This window comes from Pituophis catenifer, unplaced genomic scaffold (genome assembly GCF_029215685.1).
Source record: "Pituophis catenifer annectens isolate HBS135680 unplaced genomic scaffold, rPitCat1.0.hap2 SCAF_4, whole genome shotgun sequence".
Taxonomy (NCBI): Eukaryota; Metazoa; Chordata; class Lepidosauria; order Squamata; family Colubridae; genus Pituophis; species Pituophis catenifer.
The window spans coordinates 44,903,775-44,920,281 of record NW_027256884.1 but is presented as its reverse complement, the minus strand read 5'-3'; positions in this window follow the sequence as shown (position 1 = coordinate 44,920,281).

Sequence of the window (16,507 nt, the reverse complement as noted above, 5' to 3'; positions counted from 1 at the left end):
TTCAAGTACATATATATTAATTTCTAATACATTTATATATCATTGGCTCTTTAACCTACTATGTATTATATATATTAGTTCCATATTACATTATACTTATCCATACAAAATCCACCTCTATTATCCAGCTTTTTTTAAAATATATTTTTATTATAATTTTTCTTTTTCAAAATTCCATACATAATCAAACAGACAGTGTCATTTCCCCCCCACACTAAACATTATCTATTTTTATTTCAGTTATCAATACACCTATACCATTTATCCCACACCGCATAGTATTCTGAATCCTCTTTTTCTTTTAATTCTAAAGTTAATTTGTTCATTTCGGCACATTGGAATATTTTTTGAATAATTAATCCCTCTGGTGGTACATTATTTCCTTTCCAATATTGCGCATAAGCAATTCTCACTGCTGTAAGTATATGTAAAATCAAGTATCTTATTTTTTTGTCATATTTGGTTTTTAGTATGCCCAGGAGAAATGTTTCCGGAATTAATTCGATTTTACTGTTAATTAATTCTTGTAACCAATGTTGTATTTTGCTCCAATACCTCTTTGCTTCAGGACATAGCCACCACATATGAAAGAAGGTACCTTGGTGGTGATTACACTTCCGACACTTAGGGCTTAAATTCGGATATATTTTTGCCAATCTTGCAGGTGCTAGATGCCACCGATATAACATTTTATATTGATTTTCCTTGTATGCTGCCAATTTTGTAAATTTATAATTTTTATTCCAAATAAATTCCCATTCATCTAATTTATATTGTGCCCTATATTTTTGGCCCATGCGATCATCGGTTCTTTTACCACCTCCTCCGCCCTATCAAATTCTAGTAAGTAATTATATAGTCTAGATATTAATTTTCTTTCTGGGCCCACCAACAATTTATCTAATTGATTTAATTCTACCTCAATACCAAATTCTTCCATATCTTTCTTATATCTGGACTGTATTTGTAAATATGGCCACCAATCGATAGATATTCCCTGCTCTTTTAAAACCTGATTACTTTTGAGTTTTCCATGATTATCTAAATTTTTTTTATATCTAATCATTTTACTAATCTCTACTGTATTGGGGTGGATCATGGCTTCCATAGTTGATAACCAGTTCGGAATTTTCATTTACTGCTTCCTCCTTACTTCTTCCCATACTCGTATTAGTGCTTCTCTAATCTTATGTCTAAAAAAATATGTTTGTGTCTTATTCTTTTTGTCCCACATAAAAGCATGCCACCCTCTTTGTAGGTCATGTCCTTCTAAGGTTAAGATTATTTTATCCCTTAAATTGACCCAGTCTCTTATCCACACTAGAGTGGCAGCTTTATGGTATATTTCCCAGGCCGGAAGGCCGAAACCACCCCTACATCTACTATCCTGTAGCGATCGTAATTTTATCCTTGATTTCCCCCCCGCCCAGATAAATTTAGTGGTAATTTTATTAAATTCTGTAAAAAAAAAAATCTAATGGAATAGGTATCATTTGAAATAAATATAGTAATTTAGGCAGGATGTTCATCTTAATAGATGCTATCCTGCCTAAAAGTGATATTTTTGTTTCATAGACATTCCAATTTTTTTTATTTTCCAAAAGAATGATATTATCAGTGTGTTGTCTCCCAGAATATAAGGGTATATTCTGTATAAGAATCTGTTTTTAACTGTACAGAAATAATTGTAAATAATATAGTCCAATGTGTATCTTCCTGGTTTTTGGTCCATATAAGTAGCACCCATTTCAGCTATACTGATAAGTTCTATATGTTACCGTATTAGGAAATGATACTGAAGGGACTGATCAAGTAAGATCAAACCCCATAGGCAAAGGATTATTCAGAGTACTGTAAAAGTGACCTGAGCAAACAAATTTACAATGGAAAGACTGTTCTTTGAAAAATTTTGCTTTGATTTCCTGGAAATTTGGCACATTTCAGAATCTCAGAACTTTTGAGGTTTCTTATAGTTTTAGCTCTTTTTTAAGGAAAGTGACATGCAATGGCAATTTAATAACCAAGATTATAAAGGAATGGAATCAAAATCTTGAACTGAATTTGTCATCTCATAATGGTATGTCTTTCCCACAATCTTCAGAACTGAAAAAGAACGAGAATGAGATGTGTAATGTGTAATTTTTTAAAAAAATTCAGAATGGAGATTTGAGATGAAATCATATGTATGTAATAATCGATAGATGCATAAGCATGAAAGCAAGAATTATTCAGAAACTGGAGATTTTTAAAAATATTGTTTTCTTTTTCTTCCCCCTTACGGCAGTTTTCTCTTAAATAGTCCAAAAATTGCAGGTGGAGTCACGAAGAAAACATTTTTAATGAGAAAATATCTTAGGAGCACAGTTTTTCTTCTCTGTGTTTTTAAAACATATGGTACTGTTTCCAAAATATTTTGAGCTTAGTCTTTTCTATACCTCTTCTTGAAAGTTGTTTTATAGCATAACAGCCCCAGAGCTATTGTGAATATTTGGTTTCCTGTTAATACATTTTCTGAAACTGACATTAGAGAATAGAATAGAAAGTGATGAATCTGTGCTAGAAGCTGGAAGTTTCTACATGCATTTGTACTTCAGGAAAGTTGTGTGTATCTGTCTGGTTCATAAGTAATTCTGTTCTTCAAAAGAAAGCTAATTATATAAAGAGATGTATACTCTTTCCCAAGGATAGGAACTGATAATAAAATAAACCTGTTTTCTTGTACTAAAGGAAAACTGAACCCACCTATCCAATTAATTAAAATAAGCATGAACGTACCCATATGCTACACCTTTATTTCATATTTTGTATGAAAATAATGTAAAGGAATTTATATACTTTTTAGTGTAATGGAAAGTAAGGCAAATTAACATAAAAGTGTCTTCTAAAGAGAATTCGAAAGATACAATTAAGTAATGCCTTTCAAATCTTGGTTATTAAGACTTGCAAACCTGGAGTAGAATTTATGTGTGGTAATGTTTCCTTATGAGTTTTTGTTTTTGAAAGTCAAATAAGGAATTTATTTGGGTGGTATATAATATTATGAGAATATTGTTATCCATTATCAATTTTTCAAGAAGACATGGCGATCAGGGCATGGCAAGATTATGGTTAAAATACAAAGACTATTTATACTGTGGGTTTTAGAGGAGAAAAATTATAGTGTTATTCTTGGCAGAGAATATAGAATTGAGAAATATTTGTGGTATAATAAAATATTTACTTGCTGAAAATATTAGGAGTCAGAAAGAAAGAGAAAAAAAACGTACTATAATAGTAACAAAAGGAGAGAATTATCTCTGGAAATGCTGTATCTGATTGCCCATTTATCCATTATCTCTGGCGAGTTAGTAAGAGGGACTCTTCAATTCACTGATAAATGAAGCTGTGGAAATGTAAAACAAATAACAACCAGTAGTTACATTGAATAATGTTGAATTTTACTTTATTTAGATTCTTCTTTTCACAATTTCTTTTTAGGATTTTTTAAAGGTTAAATTACTGTTTAGGCTTCTGCAATTATGTATTAGATTTGTTTAGATAGTCCCTTGGAACAAAAATATTGTGGGACTTTTTTACTTTTTAGTTTACTAAGAAATAATTTTCTCATCTGTTGCCTCTATTCTGGAATATATTTATTGTGTTTTTCTGAACAACTTGAAATTAAAATCTTTGACCAAGTTATAGCTTGTTGATACCCACGTAACTGAATGAAAATAAGGCTCTAAATATAATAGCTGAAATAAAAGTCAGGATTTAAATGAAAGTTACAAAGAATCACTTTAAGAAAAGTCATGATGAATAGCAGATAGGAAATCTGGTCTTTCAGATATTACAAGACTCTTCATTGTTCTGATTTCAACAGACTCACAGAACCATCCCTCGGGGGGGGGGGAAGCATGATTCAATAATGAATCTGAAAAACATTTCAAGAGTTTAAAAATAAACTTTTTTATGATGTTTAAAAATCAAAGTATTAAATGTTTGGAATAGAAACTTTTATCTGGTAACAACATGGAGCTACTTGATAGAGATCAGAAATGCAGTATTACTTTTCAGCTTTCCCAGGAAGAGTAGCCATATATATATATACTTGATTAAAAGACTGTCAGACAAAATTATGCTGAGGTTTAGACGTTTTAGTCACACAAAATACTTGCAAATTTCTCACAGGATGATAGTTACAATTTCAAATTCCCGCATACATTATTAATTGATAATGCTGATAAGAAGTGACAGTCGTATTTTAGTAGATAAATAAAGGATATCAAAGATTAGTAGAACTAATGTAAATGAAGCAGGCTCTGATAGATGACCACTGGATAACTTTCTATTCACTCTATTCTAAAAAGCAATGCATCTGGTTGGAAAAAGTACAAACTCAGCCAAAATCCTTTTGGTTCCTCTAGGAGGCCTCTAAGTTGTCAGAAGAAAGGAACATTCTAATGACATACAGCTTAAAGGTTGGTTAGGTCAAGGGGATCCACATGAGTTAAAAGTTGTCTATCGTCAGAAGATGATTTGAATCTATGCTTCAGTAATCTACAAAAAGAATTATAACTGTTTTGCAAAGAAACTCTGTAATTAGGAAATGTCAATTAAAAATGATAAATGTATATGACCATATGAATTGCTGAGTTAACAGAATCCTTTGTCTAGAAGGGTATAAAACCATTGTACCTAATTTCTGTCTTTGTTCAACGCTTCATGTACAGAGCTTTGAACCTATTGCGCAATATATAAATTTGTCTCTGATTAACCCAAAAGTTGTGTTTGTCTTATTAAATCCACAACAGAACTGCCTACATTCACAGTAAGAGGGAGGCAGTTTCACAATTTTCTATTTGTTCCCAGACCAGGGCAGTTTTATAAAATAAAGCAATTGATGAAAAAAAATCTCATTTCCATTAAAGAATATAAAATAAACTGATAACTATAGATTATCAGTTTATTTTATATTGCTATTTGTTATTAAAACTTGCCTGAGTTTCAGTGGAGATATGGTTAATTAGAAGACCCATTGGCAATGGAAAATGTCATTACCAAATAAACATAACAAAAATTTCATCTAAATCCATTAGTTTCATTACATTTGAAAATGACTTTTTTTCTTGCAAAATGTGTTTTATAATAGCTGAAAAGAAAACAATAGTGTTTCCAAAGTAGTCTTCAGGAAAATGAAGAGTTATTTGCCACAGTTATTACCACAATTTCAAGTTTCATTAGTATAAAATGATTGCTTAAATTTCCTTTATGACAATTACAAAAATTGAATGCAAACAGTTTCAATAATAAATTCACAAAATTCTTGGACACCGATCAAAACAATTTCTATAATATAAATACCAGATCTGGACTAATATTATTTTATGGCAATAAAGACAGTGGTGTGATTCAGCCGGATCTGGCCGGTTCGAGTGAACTGGTAGTTAAATTTTTGGCTCGCCCCGCCCCACCCCTTCCTGCCCTGCCCCTTCCAGGAGTCCCCACGTGCTCCATATTGGCTCCCAGGTAAGTGCAGGGAGGCCTACTAGGCCCAAAACGGGGTGTGGGGGGATGTGGCATGCTCCCCCATTGCTCATTTTCGCTCCCAGGAGGCTTTAGGGAGGCCTCATAGGCCCAAAACAGGGTATGGGGTATGTGTGGCGCCCCCCCCCCACAGCCCATTTTCACTCCAGGAGGCTTCAGGAAGGCCTCCTAGGCCAAAATGGGGCACGGGCAGTGTGGTGTGGCCCCCCTTGGTCCGTTTTTGCTCCCAGGGGGTGCAGGACACCTGTTGTGGTCAGCCAGCAGCCTGCAGAGATGGCAGCAGAGTCGGACAGCGATGAGGCTGAGGAAGAACATGGGCCAGTCCTGGAGGTTGGGGAAGGCCTGGATGAGGGCTCTGCGTCAGAGGCAGAGATGGGGCCAGGGCCATTGGAGAGTGATGTGAAGGCAGGAGTAGCTAAAGCAGAGAGGACAACTCGGGAGTAGGTCCAAGAGTAAGGTGACCAGACGTCCCGCTTTTGGCGGGACAGTTCCGCTTTTGAACAATTTGTCCCGCATCCCGCGGCGTTTTAAAAAAGTCCCAATTTTTAGAAAGAATGCACGGCGCAGTGGTGGGTTGCTCCCGGCTGCCTCCTGAGTCCCAGCTTATGGCTAGAGGGAAAAAAAACTGTTTAAACTCTTGCCACGGGGCTTCAAAGGGCCGTCCTACAGCTGATCAGTGTTAAAAGAAAACAAATGAGTAGACCGATGCCTGCAAAAATAGAAAAAACAGCCCCTTAAAGCTTCAGCATAGGTTAATTAGCACAAGTTGATTAGATCGGCTTTCCCGACTCTCAGCTGATTTGCTCTCAGCTGTTTTGCTCAGGGCTCTGGAGTTGCTAGCTGCAGAGTGCTGGAGATTTTTTTCCCCTAACTATGTTTTAAAAGCGAAACTGAAAGTAAAGCAGGGTGCAACGTGGCATAATGAGGCAGAGAGAGATTTCTTTTTCTTTTTCCTCACCAAAAAAGGTAGGTGCAAAACTGCAAACAATGGGAAATTTAGGGGAAAAGAGGAGAGTTCAAGATTTTAAAACACAAAAGAAAAAAAGCTCTATTTAACTAGGGAATTGTAATAATTGAGATACTATTAATTGTATATTGTGTTGAAAGCAGAAATGGTTAAGTTGTGCTTTGGAGGAATATATGGGGGAAATTATTTGGTTTATTATTATTGATAAATATAATTAATTGATTTGTAAGAAATTGGATTGCATGGAAATAATTGGAATATTCATGTTCATATTGATTAATATACAAAAAGATAGTTATATAACTAATTGATTTATATTAAAATGTTGAATTTGTATTAAACAACTGTATTACATAATTACATAATTAACCAATGTGAGGATGGATATAAAAATAGATGACAATGGGAAGGGGTATAATATAGAATAGAAGGGAAAAATTGAATTTGATTAAGATTAGAGATGAGGATGAAGGGTAATATTGGTTTTTTAAAAAAATAGATGAGGAATAAATATGGCAAAAAGGAAATATAGAAATTGTAAATTTAATGAAATGACTAAACACTGTTTAAATTTGTGAACCAGCCAAATATTCTGTTCAAAGAAAATACATTGTATGTTTGTATGTGTGTTTCTAATTATTGCTATTTAGTCATATTTGTTCTCTTTTATTCTTTAAAGTTTAACAATTCATTCTTTATCTTAATATCTTTATATTTTGGGGGGGTTGGTTTTCTTCCCTTTCATCTTTTTTTTTGTACAGCAATCTTTCTCCTCAAACCTACCAGCTCTCTCTTTTCTTTCCTTCTTACTTTCTCTTCCCCCCCTCTTCTTCTCCTCCCTACTTCCTCTTCCTTTCTCCTTCTCCTCCTCTCTTCCTCCCTCTCTTACCCTCACTCCTAATTTCCCTTCCCTTCCTTCATCCCTCTCTATTGCTGTATCCTTTTATGCATATGGACTACTCAGAGGGCTAAAAAAGTTAGTTGGTCTGGTCCTCACACTTTTGACAAGTCCTCGAATTTACGACTGTCCTCACATTTTACATTTTTGCCCTATCTTGTCATCATGGTGAAGAGAAGCAGTTATGAAATGGTTGTTAAGAATGCTGCACGGGCATAAATGTGAGGATGGTCATAAGTATGAGGACCAGTCAAAAGTGCGAGGGCCTGTCAGAAATGACTTTTTTCAGCCCTCTGGTTAGTCCTTTTGTGCATATGGACTACTCAGAGGGCTGAAAAAGTTATTTTTGACTGGTCCTCGCACTTTTGACCAGTCCTCAAACTTACGACTGTCCTCATATTTTACGTTTTTTGCCCTATCTTATCACTATGGTGAAGAGAAGCAGTTGTGAAATGAGTGACATGGTTGTTAAGAATGCTGCACGGGCATAAATGTGAGGATGGTCATAAGTGTGAGGACCAGTCAAAAGTGTGAGGACCTGTCAGAAATGACTTTTTTCTATACACATAGCCATGGCCACCCAGTCACATGACCAGCTACCCACGCCCACCCAGTCACATGACCTCCAAGCCACGCCCACAAAATGGTAGGTGTCCCTTTACCAATGTTAAAATCTGGTCACCTTATCCAAGAGATTATTGGCCCCTCCCATAAGGCTTAAAAGGCCAGCAACAGCTCTTGGCTTCTTTGCCGAAAAACAACCATTGAGAGAATTGCTTCTTGTTTGGCTGTAGTTATTTCTTCTGTTCCTGAACTGTTGCCAAGAAAAGCCTTTGGCAGTTTGCCTAATTATCCCAAGGTCAGAGATAAACTAAAGACTGGTGTTTTAAGGACTTTGCTTTCATTTCATTTAGAATACGCTGAGAATGAGTTAATTCTCAGCTGTTTTAATAAAATCTGTTTGTTTTTTGGAACTGTTTTGCATTTAATATCAACCACGTGGGCCTGGGTCACAACAAGGCCGAGTGCTGCCTATCACACCCCTAGCCATACATACCATGGCCACGCCCACCCAGACGTTCATTAGTAGGCAGGGAGGCCTACTAGGCCCAAAATGGGGTGCAGGGGGCAGTGCGTCCCCCCTATTAAAGTTTTAAAGTTAGCTACATAGCCAGTTTCGTTTTTTCGCCAGAGGGATTTTTTTTTGGATTGGATTTCTTATTGATATGGGTAATTTGTTTTTCCTGGTTTTGGTGGTGATTAGTAATACATATAGTTTAATAACTCTATTGATTTCGAGCAAGAAAATGTTATAATGGTCTTCGGCAGCGTTACAGCCAGAGAATAGAATTTGCCAATCAAGAGATGAGAGGTCTATGAGATCATAGTTGGCTTTTTTGAAGTTGTAGTTGAGTATCCCTTTATTTGGGTGATTTTTGTAAGGGCGTATATTGAAACAAATGTCAATCATGTTGTGGTCACTGTAGGAAAAGGGTTCTTTTATTTGTAGTCCATAAATTGAGTTTAAGCTGTTGCAGAAGATGAGGTTGAGGCAGTTGTTGAGTCTAGTGTTGTTAGTTACTAGTTGATCTAGACCTAGATTTGTAACAGCATTGTATAGGGTTGTACGGATGGGTTCAGCTGTACATTTGTTTTTTGTCCAATTAATAAGAGGTAGGTTGAAGTCACCAAGAAAGATGAGACGGTATGGGCAGGAGGCTGCCTATGTTAGTAGTGAAGTTAACTTGTTCGCATGTGTGATATCATAGGGGCTTTGTAACATAGTAAGAAGCGAAGTGTGGTGTTTAAGGGCAGTTCACAGATGATAGCTTCCGGAAGAGCAAGTTCATGTGCAACTTGAATATTTTTTAGGTTTAGTGACTTTTTGTAGAAGATAGCTACTCCACCCCCTCTGCGAGTTTCACAATCAGACCGATAAACATGATAGTCTCTTACTGTGATAATGGAGTCAGGGAGGGATGCATTTAGCCATGTTTCACAGACAAATAAGATGTCAAATGTAGCAGTATTCAGGCATTTTGTTTAAGATGCTTCTTGCATTTATTAATTTGCATTTGAGGTCAGTAGTGGTTGGTATTGAGGAAGTAAGGAGTGTGTGTCCCTAGTTTTGGATGTTGGTTGGGTGGATGTCTTGGAAGATGGATGGTTGGATGTTTTGGGTGATGGAGGGTTGGATGTTGGGGGATTGATTGTCTTACTTTTTATGCAGTCAGCATGATAGTCGATGTGTAGATTTGTGTTACCTAGGTCTTGGCGTCTTTTGAGTTCTGCACGGAGTTCATGGGAGCGGATCCATTGTAGTAAAGATAGGTCAGGCCATGATTGACGTTTGTTGTGGTTGTGGTTGCATCTGGCATTGAATTTATAGTGTAAATGAACTTTCGTTTGATGGTCTCATTTTTGCAGATGACTTTACAGAATCGTGAGGCCAATGAGCCATTGCTGTTCTTATATTCTGGGCCATCTCTGGATACTTCAGTGATTTCGTTGGGAGAGATGGTTGGTGTGTGATGACTGCTAATGCTTTATTATGTTTCATATAACATATTAACCACTGCAAATCTGTTGAATTATTACATTCATATACGCAATTGAAAAATAAGTAACTTCTTATCTAATTAATCCAAATTAATTGGACTTTTGCAGCTCAGATATAGTAACCAATCATTCCTCTTAAGTGATCTTGCCTCAAAGTGGCCATGGTGGAATCTCTAGCTTATTTAAAGAGAATGTTAACTGAAGTAGAAAATTTACTTGCTGAAAATAAATTAAATAATGTTATTTTGAATATACAATTGTAGAGATTTGATGCGAAAGTTTTACAAGACCAGAAACCACTTCAGTCTTGTGAATTATTATCATCTGTATAAGCATGTAAATGTTTACTCACTCATTCCACCAGACTGCAAAAACAAAGATGTGCTTTTGTTGTTCAGTCTTATTTAAGACTTGAATAGTAGGATTCCTGAACATTTTTAGGTTGATTTTTATGAACACTTTGGATCTTTGCTTACATATTGCATAATTTTCTCATTTGAATTCTTGGAGTTGGTTTGGCTTCCTTTCTTTTTCAATGCTAATTTTGGAAATGTTGTTTGACTACATTTTTACTCATTAAAAATAAGCTGAATAAGGGTAAAGATTTTGAGATAGCTTTAAGAATAACAGCTAAGTACACTTGAAACAGAAATCACAGAGTACAAGAATAAGGAAAACCTAAGAGCAATAGATTGCCTTGAAGATAAACTGAAGTGGCTGAAAAGTTAATTTCTGTAAAATTTTTTAAAAAGGAAGTGGTTTGTTTCTGACAGTGTGTTTCTACCAGTTTTTCATCAAACTAATTTCTTAACTCACTCAGAACCAATGACACCTACCTCAATCCTATAAATAACTGTTTTTTATTATTGTATGATTTATGGAATTATATACAAGCACAATTCATACCAATTTCTTACATTAATCTGAAATAATTTAAATTCATATTATACTAAACTATAGTATGTTTTATCAGATGTTTATAAATCAAGCCATAATGTAGCTTTTTCAATTTTGTCTCCATCATTCATGAGCTGAAACAATAACTTATTGTTTTCTCTTTAAGGAAAATGCATTCAACGAATCACTATTAAAACAAACCATAGTTCAATGCTATCTGAACTCAGTCAATGAGCATTCTATTGACATTTTTCAAATTGCATATTTACCCTACTCTTTCTTCATCAAACAACATTCTTGCTTTTGTTTTGTCTCTTATTTTATCCTAATGCAATAATTATTAGACATGCCCATTATGCCTTGAATACATTAACAGTCTTCCAAATCCTCCAAATGTATTGATTATTACTCCCATCATTCCCAACTGTATATGAAGAATATAAAATTTGGGAAGGATGCATGTGATTTAGCTGGTTAATTGAATTTATTGTTTACTGTTAATATTTACTGTAGTAAATATCACAGAAATGTGCTTTATCAGAGAAAACTTTTAAAAGAAAAAGCTTTTCTTAAATTAATGAAATAATTTACGCTCACTGTACTCATTTTTAATATGTTAAAAATGCTATCAAAGTTAGAGGTACTGTAACTCTGCTGTACAACAGAGTAAAGCTGTTTATCTCATCTGGTGGTATGTGGTAGGAATTAAAGCAGGAATGGATGCAGCATTGTACTGGAGGAGAAGATGGGTCATTTGGCATGAAAATCTGTCAAACATGCTGTTTAGGGTTTTTTACTTGGGAAAAAGCTGTGATTTGAATGCTCAATACAAACATCAAGATTAATGAGTCGACGTTTCTCTAATCTTGAAAAAAAAGAAAAGCTTGGCACTATGGGACATATATGTGTCAAAATTGGAAAATTGAGTAATTTTGCCTGTATTTTTTGGATGAACAGTAATAGGTAGAAGCCATATTTTTCTTTGATCTTCCTTTGCATTTCTGAGAAACTGAAAAATATATTGCAGGAAAGGAAATACTTACGCAGCCATTTGTTGCCATTTGCTATAGACACTTCTAATTTTTCAGAATAACAGTAGGTGTTTATGAGTGGCACCTGACACGTGGCTTTGCAGAAATTTTTTTCAAAATACCTTGTAGGTTACATAAACTTGAGAAAATGATGCTTTAGATTGATATCATCACTTCATGTGATTGGTTTATCCTTTCTGTGATCTGTGCCTTGGACTGCCACCCACACCTTTGCAAAATTTCCCTCAAATACACAAATGAGCAAAGTGATAATCATTTAAAGTTGCACTGTTTGGTTAAAAATATGGACTTGAAATCACACTACATAAATTTGTGACATGACTGCATTTAACTATGGAATAACTTTTTCTCCAGTTTTTTTTTTAAGTATTGTAATTGGTGGGTTGATGTCTATCCCATTGTATCTTTGAAGGTCTCAAGAGGTAGTGTATCTGGCCCGTTTTGGCTTGTAAACTAAGCAGAATCTGATTAAGATGGGTGGCTGCTAGGAAGTACAGATTTTTTTCAGCAAAGCAAGAAGTTGAAAACATCCTGTGAAGATGGCAATAACAAACCACTTCTATACTGTTGTTAAGGAAATGATGAGGTTGTGTCCATAAAGCCACCAAGACTCAAGCTTGATTCAAGAGTATCCCATTATACCTTCTAAACCTGGGCATATGTAGATTAAAAAGAATAGTAACTTAGTTATGGATGCAGACTGAAGGGATCTTTAAAGTTTGATAAAAGAAGAAAAAAAAAAGAAAAGGATAATTTCATGAAAACCATACACACACAAACAGCAAATTGGCACATGCTAAGAACCATAGCATCATCACCTCTTAATTGTCTTCTCTCACTGTCTGAAAATAGAAAACTTGAAGTTATGAATATTGAAGATGGAATTCCTGCATTAATTCATTGCATCTTTTATTCTATGAACCACTAGAGGTATAATTATATTAAACAAAGAATATTCGTTTGGTTTTTGTTCATCTTTTCTGTTGTTAAAGGTTGGCTCTGATGTTTTTAGACTGTTTCCTTCAGATTTTTCCTAGATTTCTTCCTTTTCCTTTTTTTCACCTGCAAGATCAGATGAAGGTCTTTCATTGTCTAATTGTCTAATTTCCTTGGTAACTTTATTAAGATGCATCTGCCTCTTGATTTTAATCACACAAAGTATGTTCTGCTAAGTACATCCAAAATGCATGAATGAACTGGAGGATGCTGACCAAAATCACCTCAATTTTCTCTGCAATAGATTAGTTCCAATCCAAGAAACAGCAGGTGGAATAGAATTTAGAGAACAGAAATACGCTCCATAAATATGCAAAACTTTTTGTACTACTGTTAACAAAGGTAACAGAAATAGATAGGAAAGGCACGATTTTAATTTTGTTCTTTCGTTCTGTTTTTTTCCCTTGTGTCTGAAATGTTTTCTCCTTTCTCAATTTTATCTTTCCTTTGTAAAATTGAAACATACACATATAATTGGCTGCAGATATCAGTTCCTTGCAGAGTGAGAATAGAGAAACATAAATGGCTTTGCATATATGGACACATATATGGACATCTCCCAGACAACTTTTGTTTAGTTTTCCTTTCATTCTACACTGCAGTGAGGGAGGAAGAACATCTATGATTGTCAACTTCTGTCTTAATCTTATGATTGAAGAACTGAATATTATAACTGGAGAAATATGAATTCTGTTCTCTGCACCATTGCTTATCATGGATTTCCCCAGTTTCTTCTAATTTTTGTAAATATTGATGAGCTAAACATTGTATTTAAGCACTGGTTTTCCCTTTAGTACATACAATTCAGAATAACAGTTCGATTACAAAAATGGTTAACTATAGTCAGAGAGATGGGTTGAAGAATGGTCACTGATTCAGAAAAGGAGTCAGTTATGGTTCAATATGCAAGACATCACATAAATTAATAAGCCTTACAGAAATATGCTATTTTCAAACATAATCTGTATATTCTTGGCTATAGCTATTTTGTTTTACTCATGGCAGCTTTAGCCTCAAGGCCAGTGGTGGGATTCAGCCAGTTTGCACCACTTTGGGAGAACCGGTTGATAAGTTTCTGAGCAGTTTGGCAAACTGGTTGTTGGAAGAAATCATTAGGGCAGAGAACCGGTTGTTAAATTACTTGAATCCCACCAGTACTCAAGGCCCCTCAAACAAGCTTCAAAATAGCCAGGTAAGATGGTCTTTCTGAGTTCTGAAAACTAGTCTGAACCAATGAAAGTTTCCGGAGAAGGCATAAATCAGCTGTATGTAGAATGCATCGCTATAATCAGACCTGGAAGTTAACAGCACATTAAATATCATTTTAAACTTATTGACAATGGTTATAAAAGCTAACGATATGTGCTCAACATATTATGGGAAAAGATGCAACTTATAGTGGAAAGTCTGCTACTCCTTTTTTGAGCAGTACCCATTTTAGTACAGAAAGAATTACCTCTACACAACAGTTGCAAAAGCACAGCAAGTCTGTTAAATCAACTGTATTACATATGGATAACAAACTATGTGTAAGTCAATGTGTTCTTCTAAAGCTACATGTAAAAGTAAAAACTAAACAAGCAATAAACCTTCTTATCATAATTGGGGGGAGGGTAGGGAATGTAGCCACATATTTGAGGTTTAAGTAATACAATTTGAAAACTGGTAATTTTCAGGTTTCGGTAATCTTTTTTAAGAAAGAAAGAAAACAGCTTTTCAATGTCATTGTTGATGAATCTGGCAACACTTTCCTGTATTAAAATCACTATAGCAGAAATTTTAGTTTTACTTTATACAGCTGTTGTCTTACACGCAAAGTAAACCAAGAAGAATTAAAGCCAGTGTTCTCTCTGTTGGAAAAAATAATTCCAAAGTCCAAGCCTCCCTTTAAGGCAAGCTTGGCAGTCAAAAATAGAGTCCAAACATTTTTTAGTTTCAACACTTCCTTGCCATATGAACTGCCTAAAAATTTCAAACAGATTTTATTATTATCCCATACTCAACACGTTTGGATTCCTGCTTAATGATGAATTTGTTGAGAAGCCTCAGAGGACTGGATGTTTTTCACTGGCTTCCTTCTATAATTGGACAATGCATCAACTATTATATATGCAACTATTTAAAAGGAGATGTAAAAATAATAGTAAATAGGCATTTGAAAAGTGAACTACCTGTCAGAATTGCTCTTATATACACTATAAGAGTGGTGTTAATATTTATTGGATTAAATTTTCTACTTTATTACTTTCTGCATCATAACCAGATGAGAAAGCACCCATGACAAATGTTGTTAACACTCTTTGTGAGAACAGGTATTAAGTGTTGACACTGCAGAACTGCTAGATTTCTTGGGGCATATCCACATGCATTATTCTAGTAACTTGTTCTATACAAACTTGGGTTAATATTATAATTTTGTTTACCTTGAATCATGAATAAAATATCTAGGCATACATATCCACAGGATACAATTAAAAATATTAGAAATATCAATGAAAACATCTTAGTAGAGTGATCATAATTAATAAATGCAATATATTGATTAAATATTCAACATCAGTATTAAAAAGTGTCTTCCTAAAACACTTATTTCTTGTTCCATTACAGATTTCAATGGCTTATTAATTAGACTTAATAGCTACTAACAAGTTTTAAATTCCCACTGATATAAATTTGCACAATAAATTCAAGATAAAAGATATTTCTCATGTGAAAATGTATGTTTCTTATAAAAGCAAGCAAGTTTAAACTCTTAGTTTAATAAGTATTTCTCTGTTGTTTGACGAAGATATAAGTTAATTCTCTAAGTTAAAAAAACCCTGCATATAGGAAAAAAACAGTATTTTCATAGGTCAAGGAAAAATAAAAGAATTATAGGACCCCTTGAATCGCTAAAAGGAATCACTAAAAAGCATGTGAAACCATAGATAAAAATAACAGAAAAAACCCCATTGAAATAAATTTAATTAATAAAATAAATAAATTTCCCATCTCACCATCAGAGGATTCTAGGTGGCTTACAAACAAGATAAAAATGACAATATAAAACATTAAAATAATAAATTACAACATTAAAATGAATAAACATGCTTAGGATGGAAGCAATATACAACAGGGTAGAGATAGTATCTTCTTTAGTAACCATTGCCACTATATAATGCCCCATCAGGACCCCCGGCCAATTGGGAGAAATTAAATCAAAGAATTAAATAATTTAGAGTAATGTCTTCAAATGTTAAGCAAAAGCTAAAAAATAAATTATGAAAATAAATTATATTACTGTGTGGGGACTTCCAAGAAGGGCTGGAAAGGATGGGTAGCAGAAGTGTCACATTGATGGATGAGGGCTTGACCTCCTTTACTGCCTGGGATGGCAACTGTAGTACCTGAATGGTCATTCTTTTCCTTTTTTACCCTTCCCATATCAGCAGGAAGGCAAATTTTGCTGGCTGGCAACTGTGTCAACTGGTCTACCATACCTAACAAAGAGGTTTGTTCCTTCTTCTACTCTTTTGTTTCCTCAATGGTTTGCACAAATGGATATCTTCACAGCCCCTTTCCATAATATTACCCTTGAGTAGCCTTTCTTTTTCCCCTTATTGTAGCATCATT